This window comes from Hipposideros armiger, unplaced genomic scaffold (genome assembly GCF_001890085.2).
Source record: "Hipposideros armiger isolate ML-2016 unplaced genomic scaffold, ASM189008v1 scaffold_227, whole genome shotgun sequence".
Taxonomy (NCBI): Eukaryota; Metazoa; Chordata; class Mammalia; order Chiroptera; family Hipposideridae; genus Hipposideros; species Hipposideros armiger.
Window position 1 is genome coordinate 1313457 of NW_017731577.1, and position 14348 is coordinate 1327804.

General features: G+C 34.4%; 1 protein-coding gene and 1 long non-coding RNA gene across 13 annotated transcripts in view; one reads left to right on the forward strand and one right to left on the reverse strand.

The window, feature by feature from the left end:
* The window catches only part of SOX5 (SRY-box transcription factor 5), a 987332-nt gene that overhangs the window by 638132 nt on the left and 334852 nt on the right, over positions 1 to 14348 (forward strand). The gene's annotated exons all lie outside the window — the stretch shown is intronic.
* Positions 4661 to 7712, reverse strand: LOC109389251 (uncharacterized). 2 transcript variants are annotated; one of them, XR_002125366.1, is made up of 4 exons: positions 7660 to 7712; positions 7474 to 7508; positions 6520 to 6577; positions 4661 to 4949 (listed from the first exon to the last, which is right to left on the reverse strand). It is a non-coding gene; the product is annotated as an uncharacterized LOC109389251 (long non-coding RNA). The 2 variants fall into 2 exon arrangements; XR_002125365.1 differs by having other exon boundaries at positions 7474 to 7697.

A 14348-nucleotide genomic window follows, 5' to 3' on the forward strand; every position in this document is an offset into this window, starting at 1 on the left:
AAAACAAAACACAATGACACAGAACCTAGACGCCTTCTTAAACTGTTTGGGTTCCAGCATAATTCCACATTTTATGAGATGTGTGACGTTGACTGAGTTATGTGGCATCTCTCTGTGCCTTTGTTTTCTCATCTGAAAATTGTGGATAATAATAGAACCTCCCAACATATAGCGGTGTCTTGGGGATTAAATAGTAGGATTTTCAGAAGTGGTTTTGAGGCATGCCTGGCACATAGCAAGCACTTAATAGATGCTATAGTTCTTGAATACTTTGTACTCTGTTGACTAATTACTCCTAGTTACCAGAACAAAACCTTGGCTTTCTTTTGGGCTACCAGTCATCATGTTTTCCATTTTAGTAACCTGGAGGGATATTACCCACATTTCCATCCCACTTCTAGTGGTCCCGTAGTCTCACCAGTAAGCTCGGCCAATATGTTGGGATGTAGTTCATGTTGAACATGAGATGTAAACTCATTTAAGGAGAAATCACTATGCCCCTTGGTGTACTATGTCTGTCTTGTTTAGGACCGTTCCCTAGAGTCTGGCACAGTGGCTGACACACAGCAAGCATCTCAGAATGGATGAATGAATATCTCTAACGCCTGTGCTCACAGAAGACACCCTGAGTGCGACTTTCCTTTTCTGCATGTTGAGGTTATAATATTTAACCTACAGATAGTTGACAAAACAATGACATGCAGTAATTACCTAGTATAGTAATTGTCATATAGTGAATATTCAGTTAATGTGAATTACCTTTCCATCACCCTTCTAATTCTCTCAGCCCAGTTGCTCTCCAAATAACTCATACAACATCACGTATCTTCCATGGGTTCATATGTTACACTTCTCCAAATAGTTTACCAGAGGAAAACAACATCAACCAGAAGATAACAGCAAAAATATTTTGCAACGGAATATATTTAAAACTTGCTTAAGTTTTCTTGCATGAGTATCTTAAAGGATTTATAATGATTTTCTTTTAGAATATAGCTAATGCGTTTCCTGTTTATTACTATGTTTTTATTAGCATATCCACTTTTTTGGTTTTGTTTTTACTTTTCAATACATTTTAAAATTCCTGTTTGATTTGAGGAATTTTAGAGATACTGTGGGAAATTCAGTTCTTTGTTTATTAGTATTGTGTTTACTGCTTTTTAGTCCTTTGATCTCTCATTTCTGTTTACCCATAAGGGCAGCTTGAGATGATGTAAAAAGGAGGTGACAGGGATAAGAGGCATAGTACAAATGGATTTATACACTACAACATCTCAACCTGTCAGAAATCTGACATGCTGCATCTAAAACTGTCACACCTAACCAAATTATGTATATCTCTAGCTGTTAATTCTTGATGATTAAGCATATAATCTGCCTTTGTTTTAATGGATAAAACTTTGATTTGTCACTTTCCTAGTGGACTTCATGGGATCTTTTAATTTCCTATCATATGAATTCTTCCCTGTTCGTTTATGTCCGCTTCAGTGATTCTATAATTATTTTTGTTTTACATAGATAGAAACATGTTTTCCCCCCTTTTTTACATATGGTGTTTTGCTTCATGAAGAGAGAACTACACAGATGACATTTTTTAAAATCCAAATTCTATTCAGTTTTACATTCTTATGTTTATAACCCTGAATATCTCCAAAATACCCTTACCTAAAATACTTCATAGTTTCATTACTAGATTTATACCAGTAAAGATGCATCAGCTTTCTTAGGGATAATCTTTAAGCAGAAGTTAGTAAGACAAGCTTTGAAAACTATCATCCCTGGGAAAGTAAATCTCAAATCACGAAACATCAGCTTAATCTCTCCCCTTGGCAACTTAACATGACAGATTGAAATATAAAAGCCGACGCAAGTGGGATCAATGGATTATCTAAGTCCCCAAACATCTTCTCTTAAATTGGGGGACTTGACAGAGTGGATGTGAGAGGGGTGTGTATTGTGTGTTTCTCATCATGTGCAGAGCATTAAGTTTTCAGAGCTTAGTGATGAGTGGATGTGGTTTACCTGGATGTGAAGCAGGGAGAAAGAAATTGGGAGGGAATGAAGGAGAAAAAAAGGGGGCTACAGGAAGAGAGATTTACATGTGAGAACTCAGGGATCTTTGTCATGGCAATTGTGTAAAGTGATATACAGTGCAAATCAACTTGAGCATGTCCCCGGATAGCAGGCGGTTTACAGCTTCCATGAACTGAGATTACTGCTTTATCTTGTCATACTAAATTAACATGGCAGCACATTGTTAAACACTGGTGACCTCTTCATCTGGGGAAATTGCTGCCTAGAAGAGAGATGGTATTTAAGTCTCCCTCTCTCTCCCTCTCCCTCTCCCTCCCTCTCCCTCTCTCTTCTCTTCCTTTTACCCTTAAAGCATTTGGGGTTAAACTGTAGCCATTTTTAAATTATTATAGAAAATGTATTTTATATTAAGGTGACAACAGATAGGGTACAATTACATAAAATGGACAGATAGAATTGGGGGAAAATAATAAGATTTTACTTATGCAATGTTCTGAAAATGGCATGTGATCTTCTGTAATACATTGGAATTAAGAATATATTTGCTGTCATTTTAACTCCTTGTTATTCACAAATAGCCTACTAATTTGTGCAAGAGTTAATCCCTGCTTTCTGTGAGAATCGATTGGTGGTTAAAAAAACAAAATAGGAGAAATAAGATTCAGACGCTGGTTTTTCCACTAGTCAGGTAGAGGGGATAGCTAAAGAGAACTAGCCCACGGTATTATGCTTTAATAGAAGTACCCAAGTTATCTCTTATTCCAGCGTTTATCAGGTCCTGCTTCACTCCTCAGATTCTGTTTTCATTTCTTTATTAAAAGGGGAGAGAGAAAGAGGGTCGTAAACTAATTTGTTTCATCTGTGTGCCAGACAGCCACTGTTCCCTTCCTGTGATTTCTAAGTTCTGCTTTATTTAAACATATAGGAAATAAACTAACTTTTTTTCTATCTTAAAATGTTGATAAATCAATCAAAATCCACTGTATATATTTCAGTGCTCAGTATGTGCCACTGGAATTTGAATCAAAGGAAGAGGCAAAGTAAAGCTTCAAAATTCCATAATATGAGTGTCTATTTCCCTGTGTCCCCTGGCAGAGCTGATGCTCTGTCCCTAAAGCGTAACCCCTGAACTGCTTCCTCACTAACCTCTAGAGCGAGAGTTTTCACCTGGGTGTTAAATCACTTTAAAGGTTGTAGAATGAGCTATACAGAATCTGTGTCCTCCCTGAAACTATGTGATATATTCACTCACAGATCTTTCTAGAGAGAGTATCCATAGCTTCCTTATATTCTCTGGGGGGCCTGAGCCACCAAAATAGATTGTTACTTCTTTAGTACATAAGTCAGTCTTAGAGTATTACTGTAGTACATCTGAATACTGGGGAGACCATACACACACACACACATACATGTATATATGTACATATATATACATGCATATATGTATATATATGTACATGTATATATATGTACATATATATATAATCTTTAAGCAGAACTTAACAAGACAAGCTTTGAAAACTATCATTCCTGGGAAAGTAAATTTCGAATCATGAAATAGCAGTTTAATCCCTTCCCTTGATATATATATACATATATATATATATATATATATATATATACACACACACACACACACACACACACACACACACACACACACGAGGTGTAATCAAACAATATGTGAATGTTTAAAAAAAAATATTGTAGTAAAAGACACATTGCCATTAAGCCCCCTTAGTGTACTCGCCCTCGCTACGAACACACTTATGCCATCATCCTTGTCGCTTTCTGAAGCAGTCCTGGAAGTCCTCTTTCTTGAGCGTCTTTAGTCGCACTGTTGTGGCTGCTTTGATGTCCTGAATCTATTCAAAACGTGTACCTTTCATGGTCATTTTGACTTTGTGGAAGAGGCAGAAGTCACACGGTACCAGATCTGGTCACTAAGATGGATGAGGACACACCATAATGTTTTTATTTGACAGAAATTGCTGTACCAGAAGCGATGTGTTACACAGAGTCCTTCCATTGCTGTCACAAAATACAGTGAATGCTGCTGCCAAGTGCCATCCAACTGAAAGGCAGGGATCTTCAATACAGGAAGCAGTGCATCAAACCTTAGTAACAATGTGTGACAAGTTTCCACTTGTTCGGTGCAGTCAGTCGGGTGTGAGCTACGGTTGAGAGAAAGTGTGTTTTAAAGTGTGCCATAAATCATGGATCATGAACAACGCATTAAGATGAAATGGGCAAATGGTTTCATCCTCCATCATGATAACACTCTGTCACACATTGCTTTTGGTACAGCATTTCCTGTCAAATAAAACATGACGGTGTGTACTCATCCACCTTATTCACTGGATCTAGCACTATGTGACTTCTGGCTCTTCCCCAAAGTTAAAAGGATCTTGAAATGTAAATGCTTTGAATCGATTCAGGGTATCAACATCTACAACAGCACAACTAAAGATGCTCATGAAAGAGGACTTCCAGAGCTGCTTCAGAAAGTGGTAAGAATGATGGGATAAGTGTGTTCGAAGCGAGGGGGAAATATTTTGAGGGGGGTTAATGGTAATGTGTCTTTTACTGTAATAATTTTTTTTATTTAAACATTCACCGTATTTTTTTATCACACCTTGTATCAATTAAGATACTGACTTATAGACACAGTTATGGCTTCACTTCTTTTTTAATCAGGAAGTGTATTCACCAAGCCTGCCTTGGAGAGTTTTCGTAGGGCTTCCATGCTGGAATTAGTCCAATAGTCTACTTATTACTCCTGACCACTTAAAACTCTTCTTCTTAGCACCCTTTCCTGGGTTCAATTTTGGAGCAAAGTGGCTCAAGAGCCTGGCTATATTCTAGTATAAGGATGAGATTCAGTTCTCCAGTATTCTGGATTCAACATGCAGACCCTAGAAACACAAAAAAGACCATTTAGCTTGTGAGGGATGTGGAACAGGGGTACTTTTTTTTTTCTTGGTAAGTTGCTTTCTTCTGCCTACTGTTCCCTCTCCCCTCTTTCTCCAAGTCAGCATGTTGTCAGAACTATGAAAAAGAAAAAGCTTATTAATTTAGTAGTGGTTTGATTAGTTAAAGTCCTCCTGGATGCCCTGGTATAATACTGTTTGACTAACACAGGATTTTTAATGTCAAAGCAATTTGCCTATGTTCAATATTGTTATAAACATAGTGTTTTTCTTCAAAGGAAAGAAGAGAAAATGGCCAAAATTTTCACCAAGTTGCTTTTGTATGCTATATATTAACATTATTTGGAAGGGGAGCTAATGTTAAAGTGACTATTGGACTCAGTCTTTTTCTCTTTCTCCTCTCATAGAAAATTTCTTCTTCCCTAGTATTTTTCATCAGATTAGATGCATTAGCAAGTCTTTAAGTTAAAATAGAAAATCACTGAATAGTCACAGTCTCTTATGTTTAACTATTTCTAGCCTTGAGAAATAATTCTTTTAGTTTAAGTTAAGGACTTAGAGGAAAGTTTACATGGTGTTATTAAAAATATTAAGCTTTTCTTTATCCCTCACCATTCCATTTTATTTATTTAATAAGTACATTTAATGAGTACTTTATATACTGATATATTAAAACTTTGAAGGATTTCTTTCAGACAAATTGTGAATTTGATATAGGAAGTCACAGAAGACAGATGGAAATTAATTTCTTATGCAACAGTCACATATACAAAAAAGATAATTAAGAAAAAGAAGGAAAAAATAAAAAGAGAAAGCCTGTAAAGAAAGAAATAAAAACAGCTGGCATTTATCATACCAAATACAAATGGGCAAACTTTACTTTTGAAAGAATATTCTAAATTTGTTTATATCCAGTTTTGTATTCCTCAAAAAGTCAGACACATAACAAAATAACATAGATATGTTAAAAATAAAAGGAATGGTAAAAATATAGTAGACATCCATTAGACAGAGAAGTCAGAGGTAGAATTATTATTATCAGACCAAGTTGAATCAAATGTCAGGGATAGAGTCCTTTTATGTTGGTTATATAGAGATAAAATGACATGAATATTTATACATTAAGTGAATTATGTAAAGGAAAACATTAATATATTAATATTAACTTATAGAAGGGGAAATATTAGAAATAGGAGCTATTGACAGAAACAGAAATATACTGAGAGAGATAGGGAAGTATCCTTTTCTCTTCCACAGATGAATTGGACTGAAAACAAATAAATACATAAAGGAATTAATGAATATAGTTAATGAAGTTGGTTTAATGTCTATCTACGTATAAATAATTTGAACAATTTTAGGGATGTACACTACTAAATAATTCTTGTGTTAAAATAAAAATCAAAACTACAAGCTGATTAAAAAAATCATAAAATGACTATTACATATTAAAACTTGTGTGAAATGACAAAAGTTATAATATTGGAAAATTTATAAATTTAAGTACCTTCATTATTAAATAAAATGAATGGGGAGGAAAGAACAAAGCATTTACCTTTGGAGGCAGAAAACCTTTATTATAAAAGATCCCCAATGAAAGCATAAAACGGAACCTGAAGAATATAAGAAAATAAATAAATGAACTGGGAGGAAATTAGGCAGAACTTTCCCTAGATTAATAAATGAATAAGAGCAAATACAAATACATAAATGTAGAACAAATAAAATAACATTATTATAGTTATGGAGATACTATAAATTATTATAATATATTCTAGCATTTTCCAAATTGTGTTCTAAAGAATACATATAACATACAATGTCTAAGACAAAGGTTCTAGAGTGTAATCAATTAGGAAAGCATTTCATAATGTAGCCCGCTTTTTTATTTTTACCGTTCACATGATATGTTAAAGGTTCTAAGTCAGTCCCTTTGTTCAGAGAAGTAATTAGCTTTATGATGCACAGGTAATTAATCAATCATAGAACCCTTCTTTAGTATATAGCCTCTTGAATCAAACACTGGAAAATAATATACCATTGAACACATATGGAGAATGTGGCTGGCTGTATAAGATTATTTATTGATACACTGAGAATCTTGTTGAAATGTATAATTTCATAGGACTACACAGAAAGTAGGAAACCTAAGCAGACTATCCATAAATGAAACCTGTAACCAGCCCAAGTATTTTCAACTTCTAAAGAATTGAAAACTCCCAAGCTATATAAAACCTGTTTGCTAGAGAAAACAAAACAAAACAAAACAAAACAAAAACTTTTTAAATTAGCATAACTACAATATCAAACCACCCCCCAAAAGAAAATAAATCCAATCTCACCTTAACTATAGATACAGAAATTCTAATTAAAATATTAGAGAAAGTTTTTTTCCTAGACTTTTTTACTAGACCTAAAAAGAGTTATTTTGGGGAATGCAAGGAGAGTTTGATAAAAAGAAATATGTATTATCATAATTTGTATTATGAGTCAACAAACTACTACTCACTGGTTTGCTGGTGAAATCTGGCCCACAGCCTGTATCTGTAAACAAATTAAAAAAAAAGTGTTATTAAAGAGAGCCACACCCATTAATTTACTACCTCTATGGCTGCTTTTGTGTGACAATGGCAGAGTCGAGTAAATGCAGCAGAGGCCCTGTGGCACATAAAGCTGAAAATATTTACTATCTGACCTATTACAAAACAGCTTTGCCAAAACCTGGTCTATATCCTCACTGGCTCACAGAAAAATCTGGTATGAAAATGCTCAGAAAGGTGTTTGAGAAAATTCAACCAAGTCTTTGTAAATAATTAATAGAGTGGTACCGGTACAATCTCAACCTAACAACTTTTTCAAACTTAATGGTAAAATTCTCTAGTTCCTTTTAGATTTGGGGACAAGTCAAGCTTGCATTTTCTCCCTCCTCCCCTATCTTTCTCCCTCCCCTCCCTTCTCATTTCTCTCTTTTCTCTATTTCTTCCTTTTTTAATAATAAGAAGAGATACTGGAACTTTCAAGGAAAAATAGTGAAAAAATTTTCCAGAATAATAGAACTTAAACGCATGCTCTGAAGTCCTTAGTTATCCTACTGAAAACCTTTCAAGAGACAACTAAGTTTCTTAACCATACAGAACAAATGATTTCCTCTATACTCTTTGATTATTTTTAGAATAATTAATTTACAGTTTTTCTTGATAGTGTCTCTGTGTGATACTTTTTAAGTCAAAAGCTTCTAATTCATGATTATTGAACAGGAACTTCCTGCTTTGTTTTAAGATTCTCATTTCCAGGGACAGAGTAAAGCCCCCTCTTAATTATTTGTTACAGGTAAGCTACACATTTTCAACCTGAAATATGCCAAGAAAATCCACAATCCTGTGGACATAGCCTTGAGCTGGGACCATAAGGTAGAAAGCAGATTTATGGCTCACTGTTAAGCTCTTCACTGTACCTATAAAATGTCCATTCAAAGAGCATAAAGACTAAGGTTTTTCAAGCTATAAATGAGTATGCACTTATTAATTCCCATTGCATTTTCCCTCTTTGTTTTGGGCACGCAGTGGTTTGCGTTAGAAACCAGTATTGACACAGGACTTCATGGAGTTTGCTGTATGTACAAGCTGCCTTTTCAGCATTTTCTGATCATTTATAGGACTAATCATTTCCCTTAGGTTCAGATTTAAGTAGTCTCCCTGGGGAGTATATTGATACTCGGCAGAGTCCCTGGACTCACCTTTGCCTTTTAGCGCTCATCTTAGGACCTAGATATCTTGGGATCACGTCTTCACCCTACCTTCCTTTCTATAACTCTAGCTTTTGGTTAAATTCTCTTCTAAGTTGCTACTTGTAATATTTCAGATTTCTTTTCTATATGATAGGCCTTTACTGATAAAGCCTATCATGTCTTTACCTTCCCATTCACTTTCATTTTAGGGCAATTTGCAAAGACGTAGTTTTAGTGGGTCCCTCTCCAATGTCATAAGGATTTCTAAGAGCAACTAGGTTATAGTGTGCTCTAGTGTAATGTTGCCCTGAACTTGATTGTCCCAGTACTGCCAGGAGTCTGCAACCAGCAGTGACCACCCAAGGACGAAATCTGGCATTGAGATTGATTTATGCTATGTTGAAAACTTATTAAATATAAATAAATATTAAAATGCTGTTTTCACGGTTGTTCACTTAAGAAGTTAGATGAGGAAATACCATGTTGAATCTTGCTGGAAATGAGTTGTCTTTAGGTTTCTAGGCCAGGGAAAAATTATCCTCCTTTTTTTTCCTCTTCTTTCTAATATGGTTTGGCTTTATACATTTTCTTATGCTTATTTCTCATTCCGTGGTTTATTATACAGCAGAAAGTAGTTTTGGGGCTCACCATCTTTAAAGCATCTACTAGTCAACATTTTTATATTCAGAAAATTCACTCAAAAGAATTTCACAGTTATAATCATACTATTATTACCAAAAAGCCTTTAGTTTCATAGTAAAGTCCACCTGGTGAAAGTCTTTATGTAGTCAAATTATTGCAAAGTTTTTTATTTAGTAATAAGTTAAATATTGGTAGCACATTGACCAGGCACCCACATGTAGCTTTTCAAATTCGCTTCATGAATCTTTTAAACAAAATTCATCCAAATATGCTTTATACAGCTCTCCCACAATGGTAGTCATCCTTTACCAGTAGGTTCCTGTATATCCTTGTAGCAAAGAAAACAAAGCGATACAACCTAAACCAGAAATAATAGATTGCTTGATTAAAGAACAAATATTGTATGGAAATTACAGTATGCACAAAGAATTTACCATTGAGGCATGCATGAGAATGATTTCCTTGGCTGGCAGAAGTACAAACTGGTACTTTATAATAACGGTTTCTGAACATGTAAACAAGTGGCTTATTTTTGTTGTCAACAGTGACATTGCAGTTAATTCTCGGCATTGGAATCAAATGCTCAGAGATACTGATTTAATGAAAAACAAATATCAAGCTTGAGTTATAATAATAAAACAAAGCATTTTGCCTATTACCTAAAAATAAAGTAACTTTTAAAAATGATTCCTTTTCATTTGTTAAAGCAGTCTCATGTGAGGAAAGTAAGATATTAAACTAAACTTCGCTAATATTTTACAGATTTAGAGAGTTTGAGAGCAAAGGTCATTTTGATTGTCTGTGCATTTGGGGAAAACATTTAGTCCACTAGTTTAGCATTAATTGGTCACTGAATATGAAGAAAATCTATCAGGAGTATTTATCACCCCTTTGATTTCCAGGCCGCAGACGGCTAACATGGCTGGCTGGATTTGTGCCTCCTTTTCTTGAAGCTCTATACAGCCTTCAGAAATCTTTTGAAGTCAACCATCTACCCAGTTCTTCTAAAATCAGGAATATATTAATAGTTTAGTGATAGAACTCCTACACTGTATTGTAACTAGTTACTGAATAGTCTAAACAGTAATATGTTCATAAAAGTGGGTAGTAAGCATCTGTGACTTCATAGTCCAAGAAAATCATGGGACAAAAAACCTTGAAATGTAAGTTAATGAACCAGTTTTTATAGTTCTACTATTAGTCTGTATCCAGAACCAACACACAGTTTTGAATTGTTTTTTAATGTTTTGTCTCATACCAAACCGTAAGAGAGACTATATTTTCAGGTATTTTAAGGACAAATAATATAACTTCTGGAAAAAGAGAAGCAGTCTGGTTATATGTGTGTTTGTGCTTGTATTTTTTACTATTTATTAGGAAATCTCATAAAATAATTAGTAGGCAAGTTGAAGGTATGGAAGTAAGTAAATATAACACATACAAAAGATTCAGTGAGAATAAATGTAATATCATGCTTCTGTAAAATCAAGCTTCGCGAAGATTTTATACTGTCAAATAATCAGAAGACAGAAAAGAAAAGGAGAAAATATATTGTCATAGACAGAGCCATGAGGCACCGCCGACATAGTGCCAGGAGCCCACAACACTTTCAGGGGCCATTGAGAATGTGTTGATTTTTTTATAATCAGAAGGAACAAAGTGAACTTTTAGGTTGAATAAAATGTTTTAATATATAATATGTTTGTTTTTATACCAGTGGAGTCAGAATTTTTTTTAATTCTTTCTTTCTTTCATGTAGTTAGTTAGTTAGTTTGTTATTTTTATGCATGGAAGGGGTTTATGAAGGCAAAAATTCCTAGTCCCAGGAAAGTTATGAGGTGGCCCTGATGGTGGGTAAAACACCTAAAATGATTTTGAATATGTTTTCAAAGATGCCTTTTATATAGTGCTCCTACCACTTTCCTTCTTTCTCATCTCCAATCCTAATACCCACCTTTTTACATTCCATGTTTAATCATTCTGTGTCTGAAACAGAAATGTCATTCTTATTTCAAGGCACTTGAATCATAATCCTTTAGTAGCTGGAATTGTGATATTGACCAGCTGATCCCAATATTGATCTACTGTGTAGTCCAAAACAAAGTTCAAGTTATTTTTCGGTTTACACTCATGTTAATTAATTTGCATATTGCATAAAATGTAGTAGTTATACCAAAAGAGATTTCAGTAACTCTGTGTAACACAATTAACAATAAGACAAGTAAAACAGATTTAATAAGAAAATAAAACAAAAATGTTAATTTAGGACTATTTGTCTTTCCGTATCCTTGTATTTCTTCTTTACCTGTTGGATATTTTATTCAGACATAATGAAACAATTAAAAGCTAATATCAACATGAAAACTTTTGATTATTTGTAATCAAGATGATTTTAATTTAATCTATGAGCTATACATAGTCATTTAGTTTCTTTAAATATTTCTCTCAAACATATTGTTTATTATTTTTGAGGAAAATTCATGCCTTCACATTTATTTTATAATTTAAAATAAGACCCAGTAGTCCCTTCATCTAATTTTGAATAGTTAAGTATTTTTGTTACATTCAAATAGCTATCAGATTTCCATGGTGGATAAGGGGATTTTTATATGATCCCTGTAATTATGAAGAGATTTCCTTAGTGAGTGAAGTGCCTCATTTATGCACGTCTACTGAAATAAAACAAAAACCAAAACAAAACAAAACAAAAAAAAACCCTGCATCTTAGTAAATCTTACATAAGTAGCAATAGTGAAAAAATTGAAAGAGCAGTACAACCAGAAACCATAGCTAAGAAATATGAACACAGCAAAACCACTGGGAATGGCACAAATCCAATTTAGAATAAAATTTAACACCAACTCCAAACACCTGGTCTGCATAGCTAAAGGGAAAAAGTAGGTTGGATAGTTACTGTGGGCTTATGATAAGAACCTTAGACTGTATAGCTTAGCTATGAATCTGCTCAGCTGTGGTGTTCAACTTTGCAAGTGGACCTACATTAGTTTTCTGGTGTAGCCTAAGTGCTACAATAAGAAATATTGCATTTTTTAATTGTAAAAGCTATATCTGAAGTTTTAAATATGTATATGTAGATTTTTTTTTCATTGCTCTTTACAACTTGCATTGCTACATACTTTCTTGTCTGGAGGAAGAATGGATAGAGCTAGAGTTTGCATTTGTGGAGGAAATGTGGTAGGCCTTGAAAGACCTCAAGGTTTATAATGGAAAAGAAAAGAAAAAAAAAACATTAGAACGTTTGGTATAGGGAATAGTTTGGAAATCAGGTATAATCCTCACTGTACTTACACTTTGTCCCCATTCCCCCATCTCCTTAATATTCCAGTTGAATTACAGATGGCTTCTAATACTGTGTTTAATCTCTGAGAAATTTTTCAACTCTCCTTTTACTTATGGTGTAGACTCTTACATACTCCTTTCTTCCTTCTATTTTCAATTCCTTCTCTTTTTGAACCTTGTCTTATTCTAATCACCTTTCTATATTTCTCTCTTATGTCAGTACTCTCTTTCTAATATTGTAGGCACCTTAGGTGCATTATGGGTACCAGTATGATAGGTGAAAATTGTCCCAAAGGAGGTGGTCATGTTTTACATGTATCTTAATAGCCTCATCCTTCAGTGTAACAGGAGAAAGTAGTCATTTCAATTAAACTAAGATTTATCAAATATATCTTATGTATAAAATATAGTGGATGCAAATATGAAAGAGGCACATTTTCATCCTCGAGGAGCTCACAACCTGGTGGGGAAAATGGATGCACAAATAAATCATAATTATGGCTTTGATAATACTGTGGTGAGTGTACAGATGGAGAAGTTTATGGTATGTTATGGAAGTTTATGGGGGAGGAGCATCTTCTGACTGAAGAAGAAAAGGATATTGCTGAGCAAATGGTTCTCAAGCAGTGTTTCTCAAAATGTGGCCTGTGCTACTGCTTTCATTGAGAAAGTCTTGTTATGAAAAGAACGTCAGCTACACAACATGGTGCTTAGTGATATAATTGATTTTCATTCTGGGGCAGCTCCTTATCTTGCTATGGACAGGTGCTTGAGGATGACTCTTCCAGGGGAACATGGAACACATCTAATATACATGAGCATATCACATTAAATCAGAAGGGAGTTGGATCAGTTTCAGAAGGGCAGTAGGGTGGTACTTGGAGGGATTTCGTTGAGAGAGTCGAAGCAAAGAAAGGCTTCCTTAAAACTAAGATAATTAAGCTGAGTCTTGAAGAATAGGTAGGATTTGAAAAAGTAAATTGGGGAGAAGAGTAATTGAGGGGCAGGAGCAGATCTTCTCACTATGGTTGTGAATATTATGTAGTGTACAACCAGTCCTGCTGTTTGTGTCTTTCCAGAGAATCCCAAGGCATGTGTGTGAAACACTAGGCAACTTAGTTGATTTGATTAGAGTGTGCTTTCAAGGAGTCTGGTAAAAAGGAAATATTTATCAAGAGGTAAATATGGGCTAGGTATTATTTTAAGCGTTTATATTTATTTTGTTATATAATCTGTTCAATTTCTGCAAAGAAAGTATTATTATTCCCATTTCACTATATGGATACCAAAGTGGAGAGAATAAAATAAAGTCACAAAAGTCACACAGCCAGTAAGAATGACTCAAAAGACCATGTTGTTATGGAAAAAGTTGAAAAGACAAATGAAGGCCAGATAATGAGGGGCCTTGAATGCTATCTGCAATTGTTGGGGAGCCATGGAAGTTTATGGATGTGCAAATGGCTTTATGAAAACCCTATCTCATCAACTAAATACTAATTTATTGTTTAGTTTAGACTCTAAATATGTATTAAGAAAAAAAAGAGAAAAAGGTCAAATTCTGGTTTCTTTCCAGATTTGATCCATGGAAGCAAAATTGAACTAGGGTTTAGTTCAGGGTAGAGTGTTATGAGGGGAGGTGGGTGTCTGTTGAAGAAAAACCTTTAACTGTTTTGTTTGGTAATTGGCTTACTTGTGCTTGAGAGAAACACATAAAG